This window comes from Propithecus coquereli, unplaced genomic scaffold (assembly GCF_000956105.1).
Source record: "Propithecus coquereli isolate 6110/MARCELLA unplaced genomic scaffold, Pcoq_1.0 Scaffold427, whole genome shotgun sequence".
Classification (NCBI taxonomy): Eukaryota; Metazoa; Chordata; class Mammalia; order Primates; family Indriidae; genus Propithecus; species Propithecus coquereli.
In genome coordinates, this window is record NW_012150030.1 from 1,767,340 (window position 1) to 1,780,003 (window position 12,664).

A 12,664-nucleotide genomic window follows, 5' to 3' on the forward strand; every position below is an offset into this window, starting at 1 on the left:
TAGGGCCTCCCTTTGAAGCCAGACAGATTCAGATTTAAACCCTAGCAACATTTCAAGCTAGCTGTGTAATCTGCTTAACTTCTATTGTCCTCGGTTTCTTGATTTATGAAGTTGACAAAATACCTATTTCATCTACTTAATATTTTGTCTATATTAAATGAGATAATATTTTAAATGGTTTAAAAATGCCTCCTGGCCTTCAATAGACAGAGCTATTTTTATTAGCTGAAGTTACTTTTAGTGAACTGCAGAGCATTTGGAGCAAAGGATCTTCCCAGCCAAGGCTTGGCTCCAGAGTGTGTGAACTGCATCTGCCACTTGGATCCTTACTTAATTAAAGGCTGGAAAACATTGCATTTCTAACTCATCTCTGGTTGCAGGGAAGGGAGGTAAAAAGTGTTAACTGGGAAACTCATGCAGCCAAGGGTTAAAATAGCTGAAGAATTCTGGCCTCTGGTGTCTGTGATGCAAAGCCAAGTGTGTTTGCCTTTGTGAGCCCAGGAATGCTTCTGGTGAGCCTTGTTTGTTGTGGAAGCTGACTTGATCAAAGTGGAGAGAATTAAAATGATCCATCAGAATAGTAGTCAAGGCTATATATGAACTCTCCAGACAGAACCTTGAACCTGAAGCCTCCCACTGAGGACAGACAAGTCAGCTGACAGCAGCTAGGAGGAAAAGAAAAGAGTCTCTTTAGACAGAGGAGTGCAGCTGGGAGATAAAGACCCTGGGTGGGAAACACTAGACAAGGGTTCAGATTTAGTGAGATGCAGAGGTAACACAGAATGCTAAACTTGTGTTCTTTAGGATTCTTGCAACACCAAGGTTGTGGCTTTCAGGTGTCAATTTTCAGAGTGGAGTTACTAACCAAAGAAGGTCTTTTCAGTACTAAAGCATTTGGGGGTGGGGAAACTGCTAATTGCACTGGAGATCCTGTGCTAATTGCACCAAAGTGTTGTAAGGCATGATGTCATACTTCTCCTCATATTAATTTCCAAATGTTGAAAAATTCTCATTATGATTAAGTGGTATTGAAGGGTCGGTCCCTAAGTTGCTGGCATTATTTTAGATTGTTTACTCAGTCCCTTCCCCCCAGAATGAGGATTGGTAAAACTTTGATATTTTATCAAATATAAAATGAACTTGAGCCCCAACTGTTGCTAAGTTAGGATGTCTAAATGAGGCATGCAAGGAATCATAAAGCAGAGGGTTGGATGAGATATAAAAAAGTCTGGTCCTACATATATATATATATATATATATATATTTAGAGCTCACTTTGCTGTCCAGGCTGGAGTGCAGTGGCTTGAACTAGCTCACTGCAGCTTCTAACTCCTGGGCTCAAATGATCCTCCTGCCTCAGCCTCCCAAAGTGCTGGATTACAGGTATAAACAAACTACCATGCCCAGCCTCCTACTCATATTTTAGGGATGGGGAAACTGAAGCCCAAAGAGAAGAAACAACTTGCTCGATATTACACAATCGTCTGCCTTTCAGGCCAATGTTTGCCTGTTGCCACGTCAAAGAACCCGCAGAAAATGGACTAGTGGCCTAGAAACTGCCCACATGAGATAGTGTCACCTTGTGGGCATCTGTAATTTAAAATGCTGCAGGGATATTACTCTATTTTTTGAAATAATAATAATAATAATGACCCTGCTTTTTGTTTGATTTTACTTGTTTTTGCTTTTGTGTATTTTGGTTTCTCTTTTTATCTCTGTCACTGCCAGGGCACCCTTCACCAGGATTCTCCTGAGTGGGTAGTTACAGAGAGTAGTTTTTATAAAGGTCACTAATTCACCCAATACTGCTTCCAGTGAGAGAATTTAATAATCATTTCTTATATTGAATGCTTTACAAATCACAAAGCACTTTTAAATCTATTCTTCCATTAATTAATCTCTGCACAGTCCTAGAGGAAACAGAACATCCATCTCATGCATGCACTAAGCAAGACAGAGAGCCCGAGGGCTTGCCACAGGCCACACTGCCTGGAGCCGCTGAGTAGGGCAGACTGGCGGCTTCAGCTTCCGGGGACAGCTGGAGCGCAGAACCTCTCACAGTGAGCAGAAAGAGGCTAGGATTTGTGGAGGAGCCAGCGGATCCCCACTGATACATTTTCTGAGCCCTTGACTTGGTGGGAGTTTCAGGAAATTCTGCAAAAAGGCAGAGGGAGAAAACTGGGAGAAGTGGAGAGAAATGCTCAGTGTGGAGGAGGAGACGGCAGTCTGGAAGTTGTACTGAAAAAGGTAAGAGTTAGTCAAAGTTTGGACTGGGAGTTTGCAGACAAGAGATGAAATCCCAGGGAGAGGCCCCTTCTTTTCCTTTCTAGGGGCTCCCAGGGACTGCTTCCTCGAAGAAAATGTTTGAATTTTTGCATTTTTCCAAAATCTGCCCTCCTGGAGCACCTCTGCCCCTGAATGGAGAGAAGTTTGGGCTCAATTTGCCTTTCAGGCCCAGAGCCCACTCAGCCTGAGGTGGGGGAGAGCCCCCAGGCTTGCTGCCCAGGAGCCTAGGGAAGGGAAAGGGAAAGTGGCCTGTGCATCAAAGCCAGGAGAGACCCTGGGGGCTGTTTGTCTGTCTCTCTCCTCTCAGCCAGGGCTCTGCCCCAGCTAATTTCCTTCTGGGGCCCTAACCCAGTCCCACCCTACCTCCAGGTCTCTTCTTTCCCAACAATCACTAAACTGGGGAATCCAAGAAAAGGAAGCTGGGCTCTCTGGGTTTCTGTTTGTCTTTGGAAACCACTTAGGGAGTCAGAATTGGGGCCCAAAAATGTAGGCCCTTCAGGAATGACACCTCCCCCTCTCCAGTCCGGTTACCAAATGAGGCCAATTCATTCTCTGGAATGTAGCAGCCTGGGCAATGATGATTGATACTGACAGCGAAGCTTTCATGTAGCAATATCCCTGGCCACTGACTGTGAGGCAGAGAGAAAGAACTCTCTGGAATTCACAACATTCCCCCTCCAATTAATCCCCAGCCGCCCCGCTGTGTGTGAATGGGTTGTGCTGGGGATTCGTGCCTCTGAGGCGGGGGATTTGCTGATTCCTTTGAGGCCCCTGAGGAGAGGTGATATGGAGAGCAAATAATCAGCGTGCAGCGCTGAAGGGATGCAATGAATTGGCTCGGCTGGGCCTGGCTTTACTATTTGTACACTTTTAGGCACCTCCGAAACTGGGTTTGCAGACAAAAACCTGCGGTGAGGGGCCCTCAACCCCCGACCTATTGAGGACCGGGATTGCAGCCGCCTCTCCCACTAGCTTGTCTCAGAAAGGGGAGCGAGGGACAGAGGCGACTGTCCGAGAGGAAGAGGTGACCGCCAGGGCCCCGATTCTCGATTCTCGCCCGATGCAGACAGACCTGGCCTTCCCGGCCACCCTCCCTGGCCTCAGTCACACGCTCACCTCAGTCCATCGAGACTGGCGTTGGCACTGGGGTGTGTGCACTGGGGGGAATGGCAGTTTCCAATCTGACTCCTGCCTCTCAAAATGCTGTTTATTTTTACGCATAGCTTCAGATTCGCCTCCGTGAAGCCTCACCCACTGGCGAGAAGAAACTTGAGTTTCTCCGTGTTTTCAAAGCGTTTGTGACGGTCCCACCCGCGTCCCGTTTTGCCGGGTGCGGGGTCAGTCTCGCTCCGCCACAGCGCCTCCCACAGTGCCGGACTGAAAACTAGCAACTGACGGCCACTGCGTGCTCACCATGTGCCCGGCACCGAATTCACGTGCATTGTCACGGTTAATCCTCGCGGCAATCTCTGAAGAAGGCACCGCTGTCAGCTTTGTTTTTCAGAGAGCAAGAGGCTGAGGAACCAGCGTAGAGTCACGGACTGGAAGTGGTAACTGGTAAGGGGAGGGAGTCAGATTCCTCCTCACAACCTCCGGTTCGCACAACCCTTGCCTTTGTGCGGGCTCTCAAGCTTCCTGCCGCCATGCGTGGGGACACTCAGTCCCCTTCCCCTGCTCGCTACAGCCAAGGGGATCTCCTTAAGAGACACCCCAATGGGTCACACCCCTGCTTAAAACCCTTCAAAAGTTCCCCATAGCGTTGAGAAGAAAATTCCAGCTCCTCAGCTTAGCGCACAAGCCCCTTTATGATCCCACACCTGGAAAGAATTAGATAAAGATGGAGGCGATAATGCTAACAACGTTGCAGAAGAGTTTGCTGGATGGGCTGTGAAGGGAATGGAGGCTGCAAACCTGGTTCCTCCAGGGCAGTTTCCCGTGGAACCCTGTTCCCATCTTGTCACTCTTGGCAGCTGCCTCTTCCTCTTGCCTTCCCGGATCCCCCTTCTTTCCTTCAGGACCAAAGGTGTTGGATACAGGTTTTACTTCTGGTTCCCCTATACCTGAAGGGAATTCAAGATGAACACTTTTGTTTTTAGGGATTTTTTTTTTTTTTATTGCCAGGAACCACAAGGCACTAGGCAAATACTATGAGAATGTCCCTAGCTATTCAATGCTCTATGTCAACCAATCTGAGTTTTCATACATTACATGCCAAGACATTAACTTTTGCACAATAAATTTGGGCTTTCATCAATCAGCTGACAAATGAACGATTCAGGCTCTCCCACGGGGCACTGCCTGCAAGCCACTGTTCAGTTGTAGCAGCAGCGTCTTTGTTTTCACAGCAGTGTTACTACAATTATACAAGAATTTCATTATAAGGTGTCCCTATTTTATATAAACACATGTAATAGTGGAATATTCAACATTCCATACTAATATTCATTGAGACACTTTTTTAAGTGTGGGGGGAATCTGTGGTGGGCAGTCCTTGCTGATGTCACAAGGTCCTGTGGCATATGTCAGGAGGGCTGAGAAAGACAATGGATAATACAAATAAATACGTAAAATCATGGTAAGCAGCATAAGGAAGTCAAACAGCGTGATGTGATAGACAAGTGGACAGACCGGCTTTAGAATAGTTAAAGGAGTGGCTTTCTAAGCAGGTGATGTTTGAGCTGAGACCTGAATAAAAAGGATCCATCCATGCAAATAATTCAAAGTAGAGCATTCCAAACAAGTGCCAAGGACCTGAGGCGGGGAGAAGCGTGGCTTCTTTGGAAATACAGTAAGAAAGCTAATAGGGCTAAAAGTATTTGAGGGAGCAGGGGACGGAGTGGGAGATTAGGTAGGAGACATGAGCAAAAGATCATTAGTGTCTTGAAGGGCAATGGTTTTCAAATTCTTTTAATGTGACTCAGAGTAAGAAATACATTTTTCATCACAGGCCAACACACAAACATATATGAAAGAGAAGCTTCATGAAATAATACTTATCCTTACTACATTTAATCCTTACTACACATATCTTTATTACTTATAAACATTTAGATATTTTCTATTTTATTATATTTCAAAATTCTAATCTTTATCTAGTACATTGATTTCACAATCAAGTAAGTGGTTTGGTTTAGAAAACTCTGTCCTAGACCATAGTAAGGAGTATGGATTTTATTCATTGGAATTGAAAGTTATAATCAAGGGAGTAACATAATCTGATTTACATTTTTAAAAATTTGCTTTGACTACTGTCTAGAGAGCAGACTGTACGGGGGTGGATGAGACCAGCAGGGAGACCAGTTAGGAAGCTGTTGCATTTCATCCAAGGAGAAATGATGGTGGCTTGGACTAGAGCAGCACGTAAGATCAAGAGAAGTAGATGAATACTGTGAATTTTGAAGGTAAAGCCAACGTTGGATATGGGGTGCACAGAACAGAGAGGAGGCGAGAATGACTCCAAGGGTCTTTTGTGTGTGTTTTTAGCAACACGTGGTATAGTTATTTGCTGAGATGCAAAACTGAGGATGATCCAGTTTAGAATGGGAGCACTGTTTTGGACATTTAATGTTTGGGATACCTATACCAACTATGCAGTCATTCATCTGAGCATATATCATGGAGATGTCAGATAGGCAGTTGGACTTAACCAGCAAGAAAGTTTTGGTGAAAGGTCAGAGTTGGTAATAAATCTCTAAGAGGCAGTGGTGCAAGGATTATTATTTAGAGCCACGGGACTACAGGAATTTGCCTAAAGAGAACATGTAGCTAGAGAAGAGCAGTGGGCTTAGGACCACTTTCTGGACCACACCAACATTAATAGGTCTGGCACAGAAGAGGTACTTCCATTCTGGAAATGAAATTTTGTGTAACAAAATAGAATATGAAAAATCATTAAATATACTGAAAGTCTCTAGTAATCATCCATTGAGATTAAGGTAAACAACTGTGTGTTCAATTACAAACAAAAAACCACATTTAAGAACATAAGTGAAATGCAGGCAGTAGATCATCTCTAAAGTATAAACAGGTATTTTACAGTGTTTTTAGATTTCTGGGGATAGAACATCACTTAACACTGTTTGCATGACTTCAGGTTGAACTTTCACCCTTACAACTTTACTGCCATTTTTAGGAATTCTTTACAAAAATTGAGGGGAGGTGCTGTGTGTCTAGTAAAGTTATTCTTTGTCTCTATTTAAAGCAATGCTCTTATTCTCTCACGCCCATGTTAGATGTTCTAGCTAATGGAATTTATACTCTCATTTAATCTAACTTTTCTTCCTGGGGCAGGAACACATCTATCTTCCACCTTCCTTGGCAAGGAGGTGCCACCCTTGGTCTTCCATTTTTCCCTCTCCTTCAGTCAGATAGGGTGTTAGGATGCCTTATTTGTGTAAACCATTCTAAGAAACAGAAGATTCTTGCCTCTCTCTTTCCTTTTTGCTTATTTTTTCCTTCTTTCTCCTACTTTCTTTCTTCCTCTCCTCCCTCCCTCTCTTCCTTCCTTCCTTTCTTCCCTCCTGCCTGCCTGCCTTCTTTCTTTCCCTCAAGGGCAGTGGTTTTTAAACATCAAATGAAATCTTCAGTTAAAACCCATAATAGAAAATTGATAAACAATGGATAAATGGTACCCTTTTTCCCCTTTGCAGAAATCCTAGGAGCAACTTATGGAATCCTTGGGGCTCCACAAATCACAGTGTGAAGACCATTGCTGAGGTTGATTCATTTCCTCTTTGAGGAGACTTTAGGTAAACAGCTGGCTCTAATCTCTATGAGATTAGCTGTGTACCAAAAAAAGGTAAATTAAGATTATTCCGTATGACAGGATCACTGATAGAATTTTACCCTAGAGGAATAGCGGAAAGCCAGAGAGCTTATGTAGGTTGCTTCTTAATGAGAATCATATTTCATCAGTTGATCAGAAAATGGTACTGAAAATGGTACAGTACACTTAATGATTTAAATAATTTAATAAAAATATATGGATGTGAGTTTTTTTTTTCCCAAAGGAAATATAATGGAGTTTGAATAATGCTCCCTTTAGAATCAGAAAACTTGGGTTCACTCTCAGCTCTACCTTTTACCAGCTATCAGCCCGGCATAAGACTAAGTAATATAACGTCTTTGAGCCTCAGGTTCTTTATTGGACATAAAATCTTCCTTATAGGTTTATGGCGAAGATTAAATGGGCATAACACAGAGGGGGCAGAGCAAGATAGTGACAATCTTGCATTGCCTACGCCACCCTTCCCTCATGTCTTGGCAGTGCCAAGCCAGAAGGCCAAGTGGAGAGAGAATGTGTGTGCCTCGGGGAAGGAGAGTGAAGTGACTGTAGGACTTTGCACTGAAACTCAGGGCAGCCCCAGCACAGGGGAACACAGCACAGGGCAGAATTCTGCCAGTGCCCACAGAGGAAGCATTTAGACCAGCCCAGCCTGCGGGAAATCCTCTGCCTGGAAACCAAGTTTCAGCTAGCCCAACTACCAGCTGACAAAAAGCAGCCTTGGACCTGAACTAAATTCATAAGGCAGTCGGACCACAAAAGCTGCAGTCCTTGGGTATTCCTGCATTTGTGCTGGCAGTGCAGCTCAGGGAGAGTCTTCTTGCACTTGGAGAAAGGAAAGGAAAAACTTCAGAGGACTTTGTTTTGCAACCAGTTCAGCCATATTAAAATAAAGTACTGAGCAGACTCTGGAAGCTCTTGAGTTCAGGCCTTAGTTCCTAGAAGGCATTTCTGGACCCACCTTGGGCCAGAAAGAAACATACTGCCCTGAATGGAAGGATCTGGTTCTGACAGGATTCACAATCTACTGGCTAAAGAGCTCTCTGGCTTTGAATAAACATCAGAGGCAGCCAGACAACAGTCACCATAGGCTTTGGATGAGATTGGGCTGGCTTCAGGTGTGACCTGGCACTGGTGGCCATGAAGGAGTGCCCATGAAACTTTTCCCCTAACTCCAGCAGCCCAGCACAGAGAGTGAGGGAAGGGAGTGAGAGACTTTGCCTGGTAATCTAGGGAATTCTCCCATATTTTACCCAAGGCCATCAAGGCAGTACCACCAAGACTTTGTAAGAGCCCCAGCATTACTGGGCACCTACCAGTGCTTACATGGCTACAGTGACCAGCCATAGATTTAGATCACAATACTCAATTCCCTTTGAATACTTGGAAAGCCCTCAAGAAGCATGGGTTCAAACAAGTCCAGACTGTGAAGATTAAAATAAATATCCAACTCTTTAATGCTCAGACATTGACAAACATCCATAAGCATCAAGAATAGCCAGGAAAATAGGACCTCACCAAATGAACTAAATAAGGCACCAGTGACCAATCCTGGGATGATGGAGATAAGTGATCTTTCAAAGAATTCAAAACAGCTGTCCTGAAGAAGCTCAATGAAGTTCAAGACAACACAGAGAAGGAATTCAGAAGCCTATCAGAGAAATTTAATAAAGAGATTGAAATAATAATAATAAAAAAAAACCCAAACAATTCTGGAGCTTAAGAATTCAATTGACAAACTTAGAAATGCATCAGAGTCTCTCAACAGCAGAATTGGCCAAGTAGAAGAAAGAATTAATGAGCTTGAAGACAGGCTACTTGAAAATACATAGAAGAGAAAAAAGAAAAAGAAAAAAGAAGAATGAGGCACACCTATAAGATCTAGAAAAGAGCCTCAAAAGAGCAAATCTATGAGTTACTGGCCTTAAAGATGGGGTAGAAAGATTGAGGTGGAAGGTTTATTCAAAGAAATAATAACAGAGAACATTCCAAACCTAGAGAAAGATATCAATATTCATGTAAAAGAAGGTTATAGAACACCAAGAAGATTTAACTCAAATAAGACTACCTCATGGCACTTAATAATCAAGCTCCCAAAGGTCATGGATAAAGAAAAGGTCCTAGGGGAAGGAAGAAAAAAGAAAAAAAGAACATATAAAGGAACTGCAATACATCTGGCAGCAGATTCTTTGTGGAAACCTTACAGGCCAGGAAAGAGTGACATAACATATTCAAAGTGATGAAGGAACAAAACCCTTAACCTTAGAATATTATATCCTAGGGTTATCCTTCAAGGCAAAAATCTCCTTCAAACATGAAGGAGAAGTACTTTCCCAGATAAATAAAAGCTGAGGAATTTCATCAACACCAGAACTATTCTACATGAAATGCAATCAGGAGTTGTTCAATCTGAAAGAAAAGGACATTAATGAACAGTAAGGAATCATCTGACAGTATACAGCTCAATGGTAATAGTAAGTACACAAATACACAATACTCCATTGCTGTCATTGCAGTGTATAAACCACTTATATCTTGAGTAGGAAGACTAAAAGATAAACCTATCAAAAATAACTATAACAACTTTTTGAGAGATAGATAGTAAAAAAATATGATTGGAAACAACAAAAAGTTAAAAAGCAGTGGGGGGATGGAGTTAAATGGTAGAATTTTTTGATAGAGTTCTCTTTGCTTGTTTATTTGTAATCAGAGTTGCCATATGCTTAAAATAATTGGTTATAAAATGTTTTTTGCAAGCCTCATGGTAACCTTAAATCAAAAAACCTACAACAGATATACAAAAGATAAAAGCAAGAAATTAAAACACACTACCAGAGAAAATCACTTTCAATAAAGGAAGACAGGAAGGAAGTAAGAAAGAAGGAGAGGACTACCAGAAAACAACCAGAAATCAAATAACAACAGGTTAGTAGTAAGTCCTTACCTATCAATAATAACATTAAGTGTGAATGGACTAAACTTTCCAATCAAAGGACATAGAGGGAATCTACCTAAGTGCCCATCAACCCATGAGTGGATTAACAAAATGTGGTATATATACACCATGGAGTACTACTCAGCCATAAAAAGGAATGAAATAATATCTTTTGCAGCAACTTGGATGGAACTGGAGAACATTATCCTAAGTGAAGTATCTCAGGAATGGAAAAACAAACACCACATGTATTCTGTAATAATTGGGAACTAATCAATAGGCACACATGGGCACAGAGAGATGTAAAGGTCATTGGAAATCAAGAAAAGGGAGGGGAAAAAGAGGAAGGGGGAAAACCTACCTATCAGGTACAATGAACATTACTAAGGTGATAGGCACACTAAAAGCCTCAATTTAAGCATTGTAAAAGGTATTCCTGTAACAAAAACATTTGTACCCTCTTAATATTTTGAAAAAAAAAAGACATAGGGGGCTCAATGAATAAAAAAACAAGAGCCAACTATAAGTTGTCTGCAAGAAAGCCACTTCACCTATAAAGACACATAGACTGAAAATAAAGGCATGCAAAAAGATATTCCATGCAAATGGAAACCAAAAAAGAGCAGCAGTAGCTATATATCTATCAGATAAAATATATTTGAAGACAAAAACTATAAAAAGAGACAAAGTTGTTATATAATGATAAGGAATTCAATTCAGCAAGAGGATATAACAATTCTAAATATATATGCACTGAACACTGGAGCACCCAGATATATAAAGCAAGCATTATCAGAGGTAAAAAGAGAGATAGACTCAAATACAATAATTGTTAGAGATCTCAACACTCCACTTTCAGCATTGGACAGACCATCCAGACAGAAAATCAACAAAGAAACACTGGATTTAATCTGTACTACAGACCAAATGGACCTACCAGATATTTATAGAACATTTCATCCAACAGCTGCAGAATACACATTCTTCTCCTCATCTCATGGATCATTCTCAAGGATACATCATGTACTACGCCACAAAACAAGTCCTAAAAAATTAAAAATTTGAAATCATACCAAGATTATTTTCTTTGACTACAATAGAATAAAACTAGAAATCAATAACATGAGGAACATTGGAAACTATACAAACACATGGAAACTAAACAATATGCTCATGAATGGCCAGTGGATTGATGAAAAGATTAAGATGGAAATTAAAAACTTTCTTGAAACAAATGAAAATGAAAAACAAATTTCATACAGAAAAAGCAATAATAAAAGGAAAATTTATAGCAATAAGTGCCTACATCAAAAAAATAGAAAAGCTTCAAATAAACAACCTAATGGTGCATCTCAAAGAACTAGAAAAACAAGACCAAACCAAACCCAAAATTAGTAGAAGAAAAGCAATAATAAAGATAAGAGCAGAAATAAATGAAATTTAAACAAAAACAAATACAAAAGATCAATGAAATAAAAAGTTGGCTTTTTGAAAAGATAAAACAAAGATGCACCTTTAGCCAGACAAACTAAGAAAAAAAGAGAGAAGACCCAAATAAATAAAATCAGAGATGAAAAAAAAGACATTGCAACTGATATGGCAGAAATTCAAAGGACAATTAGAGACTATTATGAACAACTATATGCCAATAAATTGAAAAATCTAGAAGAAATGGATAAATTCCTTGATACATAATCTACCAAGATTGAACCAGGAAGAAATCCAAAACCTGAATAAACCAATAACAAGTAATGAGATAGAAACAGTAATAAAAAGTCTCCCAACAAAGAAAAGCCCAGGACCCGATACCTTCACTGCCAACTTATACCAAACATTCAAAGATGAATGAATAACAATACTGCTTATACTATTTCAAACAATTGAGGAGGAGGGAATATTCCCAAATACATTCTGACACCTGTATCGCCTTGATATCAAAACCAGACAAAGACATAACAAAAAAAGAAAACTGTAGGCCAACATCTCTGATGAACATAGATGCAAAAATCCTCAGTGAAATACTAGCAAACCAAATTCAACAACACATTAAAAAGATTATTCATCATGGATCAAGTGGGATTCATCCCAGGGATGCAAGGATGGTTCAACATAATGCAAATCAGTAAATATAATACATCATATCAACAGAGTGAAGGACAAAAACCATATGATCATTTCAATTGATGCTGAAAAAGCATTTGATAAAATTCAACATCCCCTCATGATAAAAACTCTCAAAAAACTGGGTATAGAAGGAACTTACCTCAACAAAGTAAAAGCCATATATGACAGACCACAGCAAGTATCATACTGAATGGGGAAAAACTGAAAGCCTTTCCTCTAACATCCAGAACAAGATAAGGATGCCCGCTTTCACCACTGTTATTCAATATAGTACTGGAAGTTCTAGCTAGAGCAATAAGACAAGAGAAAGAAAGGCATTCAAATTGGAAAAGAAGAAGTCAAATTATCCTTGTTTGCAGATGATATGATCTTATATCTAGAGAAACCTAAAGACTCCACAAAAAAACTGTTAGAACTGATAAACAAATTCAGTAAAATTGCAAGATACAAAATCAACACACAAAAATCAATAGCATTTCTATATGCCAACAGTAAACAATCTGAAAAAGAAACCAAGAAAATAATACCATTTACAA